Raw genomic sequence first — 13,734 nt, 5'->3', positions numbered from 1 at the left:
TGTCACTTCTTTAATGGTAGCACATAGACATGCAGCTGTACGTTTACTGTAGAGGCCTTGAGGCTGTAAACCTCTGGCTGGTGACTGGGCTACACATGGTGACAAGCCCCAGGGTGCAAGTCACCTGAAATGTGCTTTAGGTGTCAGTGTGTCAATTCTTTTCACAATGGAACTATAGTGCACTGGATGGATTTAAGCACATGATAGCTAGGCTATTTAGGGACTATGCCTGCCTACCCATGTCTCATATATAATAGTTATTTAATTCATTAATAAATCATTTATTAGGCTTTTTTAAATCTGGTAGAGGAGGAGGAAAATAGTTGTATTTGAAGTGACCAGGCAGCAGTATGTCTCTCTGGTCATTTGGCCACATCCCAGTTGAACACAGGCCATCTGCTAACTAAGTTATTTACCAATGATAGAATCTTCTTGACTTTTCATCTAAAGTTTGGTACAGTATATACAGTGGGGCAAAAAAGTATTTAGTCAGCCACCAATTGTGCAAGTTCTCCCATGTAAAAAGATGAGAGAGGCCTGTAATTTTCATCATAGGTACACTTCAACTATGACAGACAAAATGAAAACAAAAATCCAGAAAATCACATTGTAGGATTTTTAATGAATTTATTTGCAAATTATGGTGGAAAATAAATATTTGGTCAATAACAAAAGTTTATCTCAATACTTTGTTATATACCCTTTGTTGGCAATGACAGAGGTCAAAGGTTTTCTGTAAGTCTTCACAAGGTTCACACACACTGTTGCTGGTATTTTGGCCCATTCCTCCATGCAGATCTCCTATAGAGCAGTGATGTTTTGGGGCTGTTGCTGGGCAACACGGACTTTCAACTCCCTCCAAAGATAATAAGTATTTGGTCAACTACAAACAAGAAAGATTTCTGGCTCTCACAGACCTGTAACTTCTTCTTTAAGAGGCTGCTCTGTCCTCCACTCGTTACCTGTATTAATGGCACCTGTTTGAACTTGTTATCAGTATAAAAGACATCTGTCCACAACCTCAAACAGTCACACTCCATATCTCCACTATGGCCAAGACCAAAGAGTTGTCAAAGGACACCAGAAACAAAATTGTAGACCTGCACCAGGCTGGGAAGACTGAATCTGCAATAGGTAAGCAGCTTGGTTTGAAGAAATCAACTGTGGGAGCAATTATTAGGAAATGGAAGACATACAAGACCACTGATAATCTCCCTCGATCTGGGGCTCCACGCAGGATCTCACCCCGTGGGGTCAAAATGATCACAAGAACGGTGAGCAAAAATCCCAGAACTACACGGGGGGACCTAGTGAATGACCTACAGAGAGCTGGGACCAAAGTAACAAAGCCTACCATCAGTAACACACTACGCCGCCAGGGACTCAATTCCTGCATTGCCAGACGTGTCCACCTGCTTAAGCCAGTACATGTCCAGGCCCGTCTGAAGTTTGCTAGAGAGCATTTGGATGATCCAGAAGAAGATTGGGAGAATGTCATATGGTCAGATGAAACCAAAATATAACTTTTTGGTAAAAACTCATCTCGTCGTGTTTGGAGGACAAAGAATGCTGAGTTGCATCCAAAGAATACCATACCTACTGTGAAGCATGGGGGTGGAAACATCATACTTTGGGGCTGTTTTTCTGCAAAGGGACCAGGACGACTGATCCGTGTAAAGGAAAGAATGAATGGGGCCATGTATCTTGAGATTTTGAGTGAAAACCTCCTTCCATCAGCAAGGGCATTGAAGATGATACGTGGCTGGGTCTTTCAGCATGACAATGATCCCAAACACACCGCCCGGGCAACGGAGGAGTGGCTTCGTAAGAAGCATTTCAAGGTCCTGGATTGGCCTAGCCAGTCTCCAGATCTCAACCCCATAGAAAATCTTTGGACGGAGTTGAAAGTCCGTGTTGCCCAGCAACAGCCCCAAAACATCACTGCTCTAGAGGAGATCTGCATGGAGGAATGGGCCAAAATACCAGCAACAGTGTGTGAAAACCTTGTGAAGACTTACAGAAAACCTTTGACCTCTGTCATTGCCAACAAAGGGTATATAAAAAAGTATTGAGATAAACTTTTGTTATTGATCAAATACTTTTTTTCCACCATAATTTGCAAATAAATTCATAAAAAATCCTACAATGTGATTTTTACTGGATTTCTTTTCTTCTCATTTTGTCTGTCATAGTTGAAGTGTACCTATGATGAAAATTACAGACCTCTCTCATCTTTTTAAGTGCGAGAACTTGCACAATTGGTGGCTGACTAAATACTTTTTTGCCCCACTGTACGTACCACTGAAACCAGGCTTTAGTGTCTCTGTCCCCGTCCCCATGCACTGTGCCATGCCTGGCCTCTCTGTGCTGCAGCAGGTGACTAATGACCAAGGGGCCCTGGGATAGGGGGACTGGCTGCTCTGCTCTGGAGGTACTTTTACAGCAAGATGACCTCCTCTCTCAAGGTCAAGTGGTGTTGGAGAGTAGAATGACTAAAAGCTCCCTAAACCCTGCCTGCCTGCCATCATTCTGCACCCACCATGGTGACCACACTGGCTTGTTGTGCCAGGCTATATGTGCCCCCTGTGGCACTACCCCATCATTCTGCACCCACCATGGTGACCACACTGGCTTGTTGTGCCAGGCTGTATGTGCCCCCTGTGGCACTACCCCATCATTCTGCACCCACCATGGTGACCACACTGGCTTGTTGTGCCACACTGACTTGTTGTGCCAGGCTGTATGTGCCCCCTGTGGCACTACCCCATCATTCTGCACCCACCATGGTGACCACACTGGCTTGTTGTGCCAGGCTGTATGTGCCCCCTGTGGCACTACCCCATCATTCTGCACCCACCATGGTGACCACACTGGCTTGTTGTGCCAGGCTGTATGTGCCCCCTGTGGCACTACCCCATCATTCTGCACCCACCATGGTGACCACACTGGCTTGTTGTGCCAGGCTGTATGTGCCGTCCCCCTGTGGCACTACCCCATCATTCTGCACCCACCATGGTGACCACACTGGCTTGTTGTGCCAGGCTGTATGTGCCCCCTGTGGCACTACCCCATCATTCTGCACCCACCATGGTGACCACACTGGCTTGTTGTGCCAGGCTGTATGTGCCGTCCCCCTGTGTAAGAAGGCTTTTCTGTCTGACTGTCAGTCTTTCTCATGGGTTATTGCTCCATATTTCATGGGGTCCCATGAGGCTGCTTGGTTTGTTTTGTTTGATGTTGTTTGCCAGGGAAACCAGTCTCATGAAATCTGGACCCTACCACCTCACTTCAAAAAAAAAAACTTTACTAGGCAAGTCAGTTAAGAACAAATTCTTATTTTACAATGATGACCTACCCCGACCAAACCCTCCCCTAACCCGGACGACACTGGGCCAATTGTGCGCCGTCCTATGGGACTCTCTATCACGGCCAGTTGTGATACAGCCCGGGATTAAACCAGGGTCTGTAATGACGCCTCTAGCACTGAGATGCACTGGGTTTCCAGTGTGCCTCCCAAATGATGAAATGGAAGGACTAGTAAGGGGTGGGGGGGTTGTAGGAGGAGGGTATGGGTGGGCGGGGGCAGGTCATAACATGCCAGTCAATCGGACACTGCGGTAGAAATCACCACCACTTGAGTTTTCTTTTCTTTTCAGATGGAACGCCATGGATATGCGTGATAATTACACATTTGGAAGTGAGGGCTATGTTTGTTCAGAGAAAGATAACATTCCCAGACTGTAACCAGAGAATGGCTGCTCTACACAGCCTACCAATATTACCCCCTTGCCGCACCGCGCCCTGCTGCATAATAAAGAGGCCCCTTATGCATATTAATATGAGCACTCTGCATAATGCCTACACCATGTGACACGCTCAGTAGCACACTGTCATCCTGTCGGTTCGGTTTTTACCTTGCCCACGTTTCACCACTATTATTTATGTCCACATTCCTCCATACAGGGATCCCCTACCTCTTACCCATCAGCCCCACCCTCACCCATCTTAACTCCTCCGCCCCCAGCTGCCAGCCTCGTTCCCACACACTCCATACAGGGATCCCCTACCTCTTACCCATCAGCCCCACCCTCACCCATCTTAACTCCTCCGCCCCCAGCTGCCAGCCTCGTTCCCACACACTCCATACAGGGATCCCCTACCTCTTACCCATCAGCCCCACCCTCACCCATCTTAACTCCTCCGCCCCCAGCTGCCAGCCTCGTTCCCACACACTCCTCCCTCACACACACTCATGACTCCTTAAAACATACGGCGGAGGTGTGTGTGATGCCAAACGAGAACCTCGTTACCTCCCCTCCCTCTTGGCTGGCTGGTGGAAAGCTTTTGGAAGAACTACAGCGACATCTGCATGTGCTGCGGCTGCAGAGCGCCAGGCTGATACCCGCTATGCTGCGCCGGGCTTCTCCTGCCAGCCTGCTCCCCGCCGTACCGCCCCTCCGCCCACACTACCCCTCCGGCTCTCATTACTCAAATTACTAAACATGGCTAATTGTGCGGCGCGTGAAGCTCGCTTCATTTGAATATTCCTGCATATGGCCTGAGGGGATTTGCCTCGCAAGGGGACGGACCTAGCCAGGAAGTCTGGAAATATGGGCATCCACAATTAGCCGAGCCAGGCGGGCGCTGCTCTCTCTGCACGGGGCTTATTTTACCTGGAGTTACGCCGTTTCTTTTGAATTAAACGACGCAGCGACGATCAGATCCTCCTTTATTTGGGTTTAAAGGCCTCAACATTCTTTGTAACTTTAACTGGATTTATGATATAATTTTTTTTTTAAACGATATATATATATTTTATTATTAGTAAAAAAAAAAAGATTATCATGCTGAAAATTGACAGGAGAGTGTGTGAAATAAAAAAGAATACAAATAAACATCTTTAGCAAAGTCCCACGATTGGTTTTATGTTGAACTGAAACAGACGGTGGGGGGGAGACAGAAACGGTCCACAATCTGTACGCCTTAATTAATTGTGTGTGTGTGTATCTTGGGAGCCAACAATTCACCCCTTGTGTCCAATCACAAAAGGACAGTGCACCAGACAGAGGGGGGGGGGGGGCATTCTGGAATCAGAAACAATGGATTAATCGCCTGTAATGATTTAATACAGGCAATCAGAGTCCAGGCAAGCATATTAATTAGCGCATAAATTACACAACATTTATTTTTCAGACAGGGAGGCATGTTTGGGCAGTTGGGTTGGTTTTGTCTTTTCCCAAGGACATGGTGAAGGGTTGCGACAGAATGTCCCCAGCGATTTCCCTGCTTATCTCTGTGCCCCGAGTCACCAGGTTTCAGCTCCCCTGGTCCCTGGTCCCACAACCCGACTCGCTGGCGCTGCCCGCCCGCTACCAGCAGCAGCTGCCACCTTCCCAAGTAGAGAATGTTAAACCATTACAGCAGGTCAAATATAATTAAAGTAAAATGCCCGCTTCCTCGTCAACATGATTTTGTTGTATTAATGATATCCAGAGATCACAGAATACATATTTGCGATTTGTTCTCCACTAAATCGTCTGCGAAAAAAAGTGGGGGAAAAATCCATTCCGTTAAAAGGTGCTGTAATTACAGGGATTACATTTATTTTTCAAGTCGTCCTGTAATAATTGACTATAACCATAGATATCCACATCATTTACATACACACACACATATACTGTATGTATGATGAGTCCTTGCTGCGCAGATTGGAAGACACTCAATTAATCCGAGTTGGAAAGGTTGAGCGCGCCCACTTTTTTAATTAACGTTGAATTAAAACCAATTGGCAGGTTGCTGGAATAGCAGGCACACGGCTTTGAAGATTGCCATCGCATAATGAATCGCTCTTTCCTTTTTTTACACTTTGGGCTCCTCCATTTCCACTCCCTCGCTCTCCGCTGCCAGTTGCCAATGTGCCTTAGCGATTTAATGATATGCAAATGAAATATGCATAAAAGCATTCTGCTGAAGGATGATTAAGCACAGAGGACATTAGCCTGTGCCCGCCACAGTGTCTGTCTCCTCTCCATTCCGCTTCGCCCGGCGCCAACGACAGACACCACTGGAACAAAGCTCAATACTAATTATAGGAGAACACTAATAATATCCAATTGAGAGAAATTAAATTCCAGGCAGGGTATATTCTCACTCCTGTTTTGTAAGATCCACATCCAGAGAAGTGAAGGCAAAGTCCCCAGAGCTGAGGACTGGAGCTGTAGAGAGCAGAGAGGAAAGGAGAGGAGGCAGAAACCAGGTTTTCCAGGATAGCACTTGAAGAGACTAGCATTGCCAAGCATTGCAGGAGCTTTTCTCTGCTTGTTTGTTAGTAGTGTTGCATTATTTGAATGCTGTCTTATTATAGAAGGAAGGAAAATATCCCCCCTTTCTCAATCTCTCCCTCTCTCTCAATTTCCCCCCTTTCTCTCTCCTGCTCTGCTGCGAGCTCTCTTTTTTTGGTAATCCATTTGTGTAATGAAGACGTGGCGCAATTAACATCCCCCTTGGAATTAAATAAAAGGCCGATCATCCAAACCTCATTAGCTCCAAAAGATGATAATATCCACACGCGTTCCGCCGTGAAGGTTACGGGAAAAAACACAACAGAATTACGAATTAAACCGTTAATTGTGTGTATTTGGATCGCAGGTTTAAGCGACCGCGGCGTAGATGCCCAAAAAGATGCCACCATCCATACCAGCCTATCCTTACTGGTGGCAGCCTGGCTCTGACATCTTGGTGGTGTATGCCAAGGCAATGTATGAAGCACAAAGATCTTATAATCCCTCCCTTTGGATGGCTTCTTCAATTATTCATATTCCACAACCGTGCCCTGTTGTCCAACAAAAATCCAGCAAGAGGGAAAAAAAAGTTTGGGATATCCATTTGTGATGGCCAATGGCTGATGTTGATTTCTTCCTTGCTAATTGTTGTTATTCCGGTGCAATTAGTGAACTTAACGAAACCCTCCAATCTGTCTGTTTGCAGCGCCGCCGATCCTTGGCTCTGTGCCTGATGCCAGTGGACCTCGTGGGAACCACGGCAACGTACCAAGACCCGTGACCCGAACCGGTTGGTACCCCTTCTGCATCGGTTCCTCATAGTTTACCCTTCCACTTTACACCAATAAAAACACTGGACTGGGGTGGAGTTTTGTAGTTCCTTTGGTTGGTTGGCAAGGAGGGGGCAAACTAAAAAGCGTGGGTGAGGGGGTGCCGAAAGTGTTCCCACGGCCCCCTTACCCCCGCCTGGCGGAGCTGCAGGCAGGCCGGCTGGGGCAGAGTATCTCCTCCCCTCCCCACCCCATCAGTGTGTGTGTCTGTGGCCGGGACTGCTGCTCCTGTCCTCCTGCCTCCTGTGCCCCTGCCCCCTCCACTGAGTTCCAGCATGTCTGTTGTCTGTGTGGCATCCCCCTCGCCTCAGTCTGGTTCCCATACTGGTGGATGCTGTATAGAGCCTACAGCCTGAGCCATTCATCTCCCTGGTGATTGCTGTGAATGTAGATAAATCTCACACACACACACACACACACACACACACACGCCTGCCTGCCTCTCTGGCATAGCTTAGCTTGCTGCTGAAGTAGATTTTCATGCTTTCTGTTTTTGCCTTTTCTTTTTTTCTTTTTTCAAGAAGTTGTTCCTGTCACGCAATAAATCCCACACACCTGAAGGAAACCATGATGCGCGATAAGTTTTTCTCTCGCGAAAAACAAAAACTATTTAAACGAACGCAGAGAGAAATGTAAATTAATTCCTGTCTGTCCACTGATTATAATGTGTTGGCGGTTCATTAGTATGCGTCCTCATGTTGGCAGTTTTTTTCTTTTTGTGTGTGTGTCTTTGTAAACAGCTGCTGTTGAGACGTTGGCACAGTCCCTCAGGTCCTTTCTTCCTCCCTCCCCTCTTGTGGCAGGCAGGCAGGCGATTGGCAGAATGGCAGGGTCTGCGGCATGGAGGCAGGCAGCAGTGCCCATGGTAGACATTCCTCATCGCAGTGGCTGCCGGCCGGATTTATGAGAGCTGGATGAAAATGGTGTGTTAGAGGAGGAGGAGGGGGGGGGGGGTTGGCACAAAAACAGGCACCAGCTTCACACCCTCCCCACAGAACAGCTTGAGCTTTTGTTTTGTCTTGTTTTCCCCCGCTTTGTTTTGTTTGTAATCTTTCCCGTTCTTTTCATTTCGTCCGTCGCGCTAATTAACAGAGCAAACTTTTGTTGTTCTAATTAGTCATTTGAAGCACTTGATGGTCTTTGTTTGTACTTGGCTTTCTTTATCTTTGCCAAGCGACCCGCGACGGATGCCCGATTGTGTTGATTTGCTCTTGATCGTTGTGTACCATCTCTCGCCCCCTTACATTTTTCCGCGACAGATGCCACCGCGTTCCCACTGGTACACCTCTCGAAGATCGTGGGTACCGAATCACCGCGCTCCTCGGGCATCCTCAGACGCGGTGACTTTCCCGCAAATCCGTAAACGCCACCTTCCATATGAAAAAGACATGGTGCCTTTTCATCTCCTGTGTTTTCCTAGGCTGCGCCGCGACTGTCGATGAGCAGGTTGGCATGGCGTACGCTGCCTGGCTGGTTGCCTGGCACAGGGGGTTGTGCTTGAGAAGGGAGAGCGAGAGAGAGAGAGAGCGGGGCGCTTCTTTTTGTCCCACACCCCTGTCGTCTCTAGGACAACACCACAAGCTGCAAGTTTCTCTGTGTTGGTTGTTCTCGAATTTCCACTTACCCCACCAGTCCCTTGTGGCAGAGCCCATTTCCTTCATCTCCCCTTGTCCCTGGCTCCTTCGCCAGCCCCCTGGCATCCTGCGCTGTGGGCCACCTATCGTCTTTTGTTTTTTGTTTTCAAACCGATACCTCCTCCCCCCACTCCTTGCCACCATGCTATGCCAAGCGCTCCATCCCAACCCCCAAGGTGTCCCCTGAAATTCCTCCAGGTGCACCGCTCTTCTCTTCCCATCGTCAGAAGGCTCCTTTCTTCTGTAATCTGGGGCAGCAGATGTTCTCCTCTTCTCCTCTGCGGTGGCGTTGACTTGACATTGAGCCTTGTCTCCAGAACCCTATCCGCATCCGCACTCAAACTTCTACTATTTGTAAAACACCCACCCTCCCCCAAAAAGGTCCCTCCCCTGGCATGGCACTAGCTGCCAAATCAGGCGGGGGTCCTTCTGTCTCCCTGTCTACATCTAGCCACCTACCCCCGAGAGCGAACGCGAGTCCGCCCTGGCGCTACCACTGAATGGATGGCACTGTGCCAGCTTCTCTCTGCCATCATCTGCATTCGCTGCTTGTTTCTCTCACTCGCCCGCCCCCTCTCTTCTGTCTCTCCCTCTCTTACCCTCCCCTCGTTCTACTCTCTTAGCCCCGCACCCCCCCGAGCCCCCTTTTGTTCTATAGGCTTGACATTAATTAACATACGGGTTAATTGACTCTAAAAGCTGATGAATTGCTCTTTACATCTCCCATAGGCTGGCTAGCTGTGTGTCGCGCCCTGCGCCCGCGCCCCCTTCTGCCTGGCACCGCCTGTGCCTCTACCTTGCCCTAGCTAGCCTCCACGTTGGCTGGCGCTAGTAGAGGAGCAGAGAGATAGCCAGCCCTGCAGCCAGCAGCTCTGGTATAGTGTAGTGTTATAGACGTGAGTGAGCAGTGCCCCTACCCCACTGTACGCTGGGAAGGATCTCAGGCTGCTTATTGGACTATAGCTGATCGCAGTTGACGTTTTGCTGTCTGATCCCACCGCAGGATGTTGCAATGGCATTTTGTTATAAATAATCAAAGTCCTCCTGCAATCACCTCCCACCCCTTTTTCTATCTACCCTTCTCCTCCTCTTTTCACCCTCCCTCTCTCTCTCCACCCTCTCCGTCCCTTTCTCTCTTTCTGTCTCTAAACTAACACACTTTCACACCAGCAGATACCAACTCTCCTGCCCTGTCTTGCCTTTCCACTCTTTTCTATGACCATCTGTTTAGCTTTTCCCCATTTTTTTAAAAGAACTTCTAGGATTAAATGGATAACGAATCAAAGTTGTAAATAAATTGCCATGTTTTTGGTATTTTCTAATAGCGCTCCTTATGTACCTTGCGGTAATTATCTTTTCTCTCTTGTCATTAGCGGTTTCGGGGAGCCTCGCTGAGAATTAGCCTGAATTAGCTATGTCTGTCATATTTGATTAGGTAATTATCTTGGCCACACCGTTTTCTGTCTTTTATTTTTTCTGGTCGTTCCGAACGGAACTGATGAGGTTAAAAACGAGAGACGGCAGGTTTTAATTATTAAATAATATGCCCCCCTCCCTCTGAAAGGGGTCTGCCAAGTGCCGTTAATTAACCAGGCTGCTGTTCGCATTAATAGTCAAGGTAGAACAGACTCATTAAGACACAGCAATGTGTAGATAAATCACACACACACACACACACACACACACACACACACACAGAGCCAGGTTACCAGGTGCCTCAGGATAGAGGCTAGCTGTAATCTATCATTTCCCTCTCTCTCCCTGCCTGTGTTTAGATTTGATATGGGTCTGGTCATAAGCTGTTTAATTGCTGATGTTCTTAGTGTTGACTCTTTCCCTGTTCTGTCTTTTGGTGGGGCAGTGAGATCCCTCGCATCGGCTCCGTCTGGCGCTGGCGTTTTGGGGAGGCTGCGATAGGATGGTGAGACGGGGCGCTGGCACACCACTCCACAGGGCTGAATCACGCTATTCTCTCCTCTTTCACACCCTTTCGTTTTTTTCCGTCATTATTAAGTAAAAAGGAGCATGAGGCAACTGAGGCAACAAGAGGAATCCATTATGCAAATGCTCTGTTATTTGCATAATGTCTTACGCCAGGAATATGCAAATTAAGCGTATAATTTATGAGCGCTTGCGTCTGTCTCAGTGTTCCCATAACTTACATAGAGGATCATTTTTGTTCTACACCCTCTCTTCTCCCCTCCTCTCCAGACTGGCACAGACACACACAGTCTCACACACACCATACCCATACAAACAAGCACACACTCTATTCTCACAAAAGGGTTGGTGGCTGTGTGTACCATGGCTGGGTGGGAAACAACTTGTCTGGCAGACTGATGGGGGATAAGGAGGCAGGCTAAGGAAGGGGAGGGGAGGGTTGGTGTGATGGAAGACGTGGTGAGAGGGGCACATAAACCCCCTTTACAAAGGAACAGTAGCAGAAGCACATTTTCTATAATAAATTAAGGGACACTAATGCGGGGCGGGGTGAGGGGAGCCCCTGTGCTTTTTGACTTTTGTTTTGTCTTTGCGAGAGAATATGGTCCTGCCTCTTCTGGCTTTTCTTTGATGCCCGCTTTTGGAGATTTCTGCCCGTCACAGGAGCTGGTAGCTAATCCTCATCTGGAGGGTTTCCTCAGGAGTCAGTCTGAAGAAGGCAGAACAGCGTCTGCCGGGATGGAGAGGAGAGGAGAGGAGAGGGAGAGACAGGCTGCATCTGTAGGCATGTGTGTGGGCTCCCCTCCACACAGCCTCCAGTACCCGAGGCTGCAACATGTCAACCCAGCCCAGCCAAGTCCTCCTCACCTCAGCGCTGCTACAACCCGGACCAGAACTAGGAGAAAACCCAGAGGCATCCATGTTGTCTGATCCGAACCCAACTGTTTGTTTTATTTGAGCCTTTCCTCCTCAGGCTTGTGTCTCTGTTTTTTTCCTCACCCTGGGTTATTGTAATCACCGGCCTGTTTTGCATACTTGATCTGTGGCTAATGTCTGAAGTGACAATACCACAATGTTGAAGAGACAGAAAGCCACAGACGACATGCGTTGGAGAAAAACACGCCCATTTCTGCATTATAGTGTAGTGTGGAGTTTGGCAGAGAGAGACAAACTTTGGACGGTTGCGCTGTTTTTGAGAAAGACATTCCTCCTCAGGGCCTCCAGACCTCTCTTTTTTTTCTCCTTCATCTTTTTCTGTCCTCGTCTTTTTGCTGGCGACTTGGTGGCTTTTCCTCTCTTTGTTGGTTGGTTGGATGGCGGCTGGGGAGGCTGTGTGTATGTGTGCCAGGACAGAACCCCCCATTACACACAGGACCAGTGTGCCCGCCTCCCACTGAGCCCAGGGGCATCTGCTGCCTACTCCTCTCTGCTTTCCTGGTAGCAGCTAAGCATTTTACAGTTCAGAGATGGTGCGGGCACCGCAGTGTGTGTGTCTATGTCTCTGTGTGTGTGTGTGTGTCTGTGAGTGTGTGATGGCTTTCTGGTATACAGCTCAAATACACACTCACACAGGGTGTGTCACCTTGACTCCAGGCAGTGCAGGATTCTCTATTGCAGTGATCAGATCTCAGTATGGGAAGGACAGAAGACTCTTCCGTGGGAATATTGGCTTTGCTTCTCTGTATCCGTGCTGTGTGTGCCCATGGCTCGGGCTTGGACTGTCACTCGCTAGGCTATACTGTACTTACAGCCTTCGGATCCTGCTACAACCACTGTTAATTAGAGCGCCGTGATCATTATCCGTATCCATTTCATTCATCGCTGCTCTCAATTGTTGTTTCTGATTCACATTCGTTTGTTTTGTGTATATTGGCGCAGTGTAATTGGAAAGATTTTCTGTGTGTACGTATGTGTTTTTTTTTGCAATCGCAATTATATCAGAAATTAGCGTTTAACTGCTGGTTTAATTATGCCGCTCTTTCATTATTCACATGCATGATAATGAGATTCTCAATGAAATGTTGAATATTCACACCAACGCACATGTTCTGAATATCAGCTGCAGGTCATCAAGAGCAAAATGTAGAACAAATGGCATTTGCAGTGTTTGTTTTTTTCATTACATTTCCCAAGTGTTCATGAAGGGAAATCGCAAAGTGCAATTGAGACTATAATTGACAAATCAAACTAGTATTAGTCATTGGCTAAATTAGTAATGTCAAATATAACTAGGTCTGTATTTTTTATATCCATTTCCCACTCATTTTCTCTAACGAGACCAGCAATTGTTAATTCACAGTTTGATTGCCCTGTTTTTAAAAATCTGTCACAGAGTCACATTGCTCATTATTTTATGTGGCACATTACTTTCACCTGGCCCCTGTCAGGGAAATTGTTGCTCTTGTTTTTATTTGTGTGTTAAACTGAAGTGAGGAGCTATTCTGGCACAAGTGAGAAAGGAGATTTAAAGCCCTGAAAATACCTCCACATTTCTTGTGCTCTCATCAAACAGGAATAGCATTTCATTTCATTCTCTGAAAAAGCCAAAGAAAAGCAATTTAAAATCTGATTTAACTTTGGTTTGAAGTTCTATTGGAGGTCTGTACAGGACAACTGAGCGGCCTGCCATTGCCACTTGTATATATCCACAGACTGAAATAAAAAACTCAGGGCATTTGGGAAAGCAAAGAAAACTGCATTTAAAGGGAAATGGGAGAGACAGAAACGGAAAGACATGACATTGGGCTTTCAAAAGGATACTTTGTTTCGGAAATAGGCCCACCTTTGCTTTAGATTCAAACTGTGTGTTTGGAGGTCTTGATCACCAAGTTTCTCAACTATTTCATAAGCACACTTGATGATATGAATAACAATGTACGAACGGACCAACGAGACTCAAAATAATGTATGATTGCAGTTTGCTTAGGTTTTGTGCTTGCAAGTATATTAAAATGTATGTAGTTCTGTCCTTGAGCTGTTCGTCTATTAATGTTCTGTATTATGTCATGTTTTTGTGTGGACTCCTGGAAGAGTAGCTGCTGCTTTTGC

The 13,734-nt window shown here is 47.2% G+C and overlaps 1 protein-coding gene across 4 annotated transcripts in view; it reads left to right on the top strand.

The window, feature by feature from the left end:
* Positions 1–13,734, top strand: part of LOC115111117 (uncharacterized) — a 177,014-nt gene that overhangs the window by 35,642 nt on the left and 127,638 nt on the right. For all 4 annotated transcript variants that reach the window (XR_010461573.1, XR_010461574.1, XM_065011948.1 and 1 more), the window contains exon 4: positions 6,988–7,071. The gene's annotated coding sequence lies outside the window, so the exon portion shown is untranslated. The remainder of the gene's footprint in view (positions 1–6,987; positions 7,072–13,734) is intronic.

This window comes from Oncorhynchus nerka, linkage group LG27 (genome assembly GCF_034236695.1).
Source record: "Oncorhynchus nerka isolate Pitt River linkage group LG27, Oner_Uvic_2.0, whole genome shotgun sequence".
NCBI lineage: Eukaryota > Metazoa > Chordata > Actinopteri > Salmoniformes > Salmonidae > Oncorhynchus > Oncorhynchus nerka.
The sequence above is the reverse complement of the archived record's forward strand: the minus strand, read 5'-3'. Positions and strand labels throughout refer to the sequence as shown.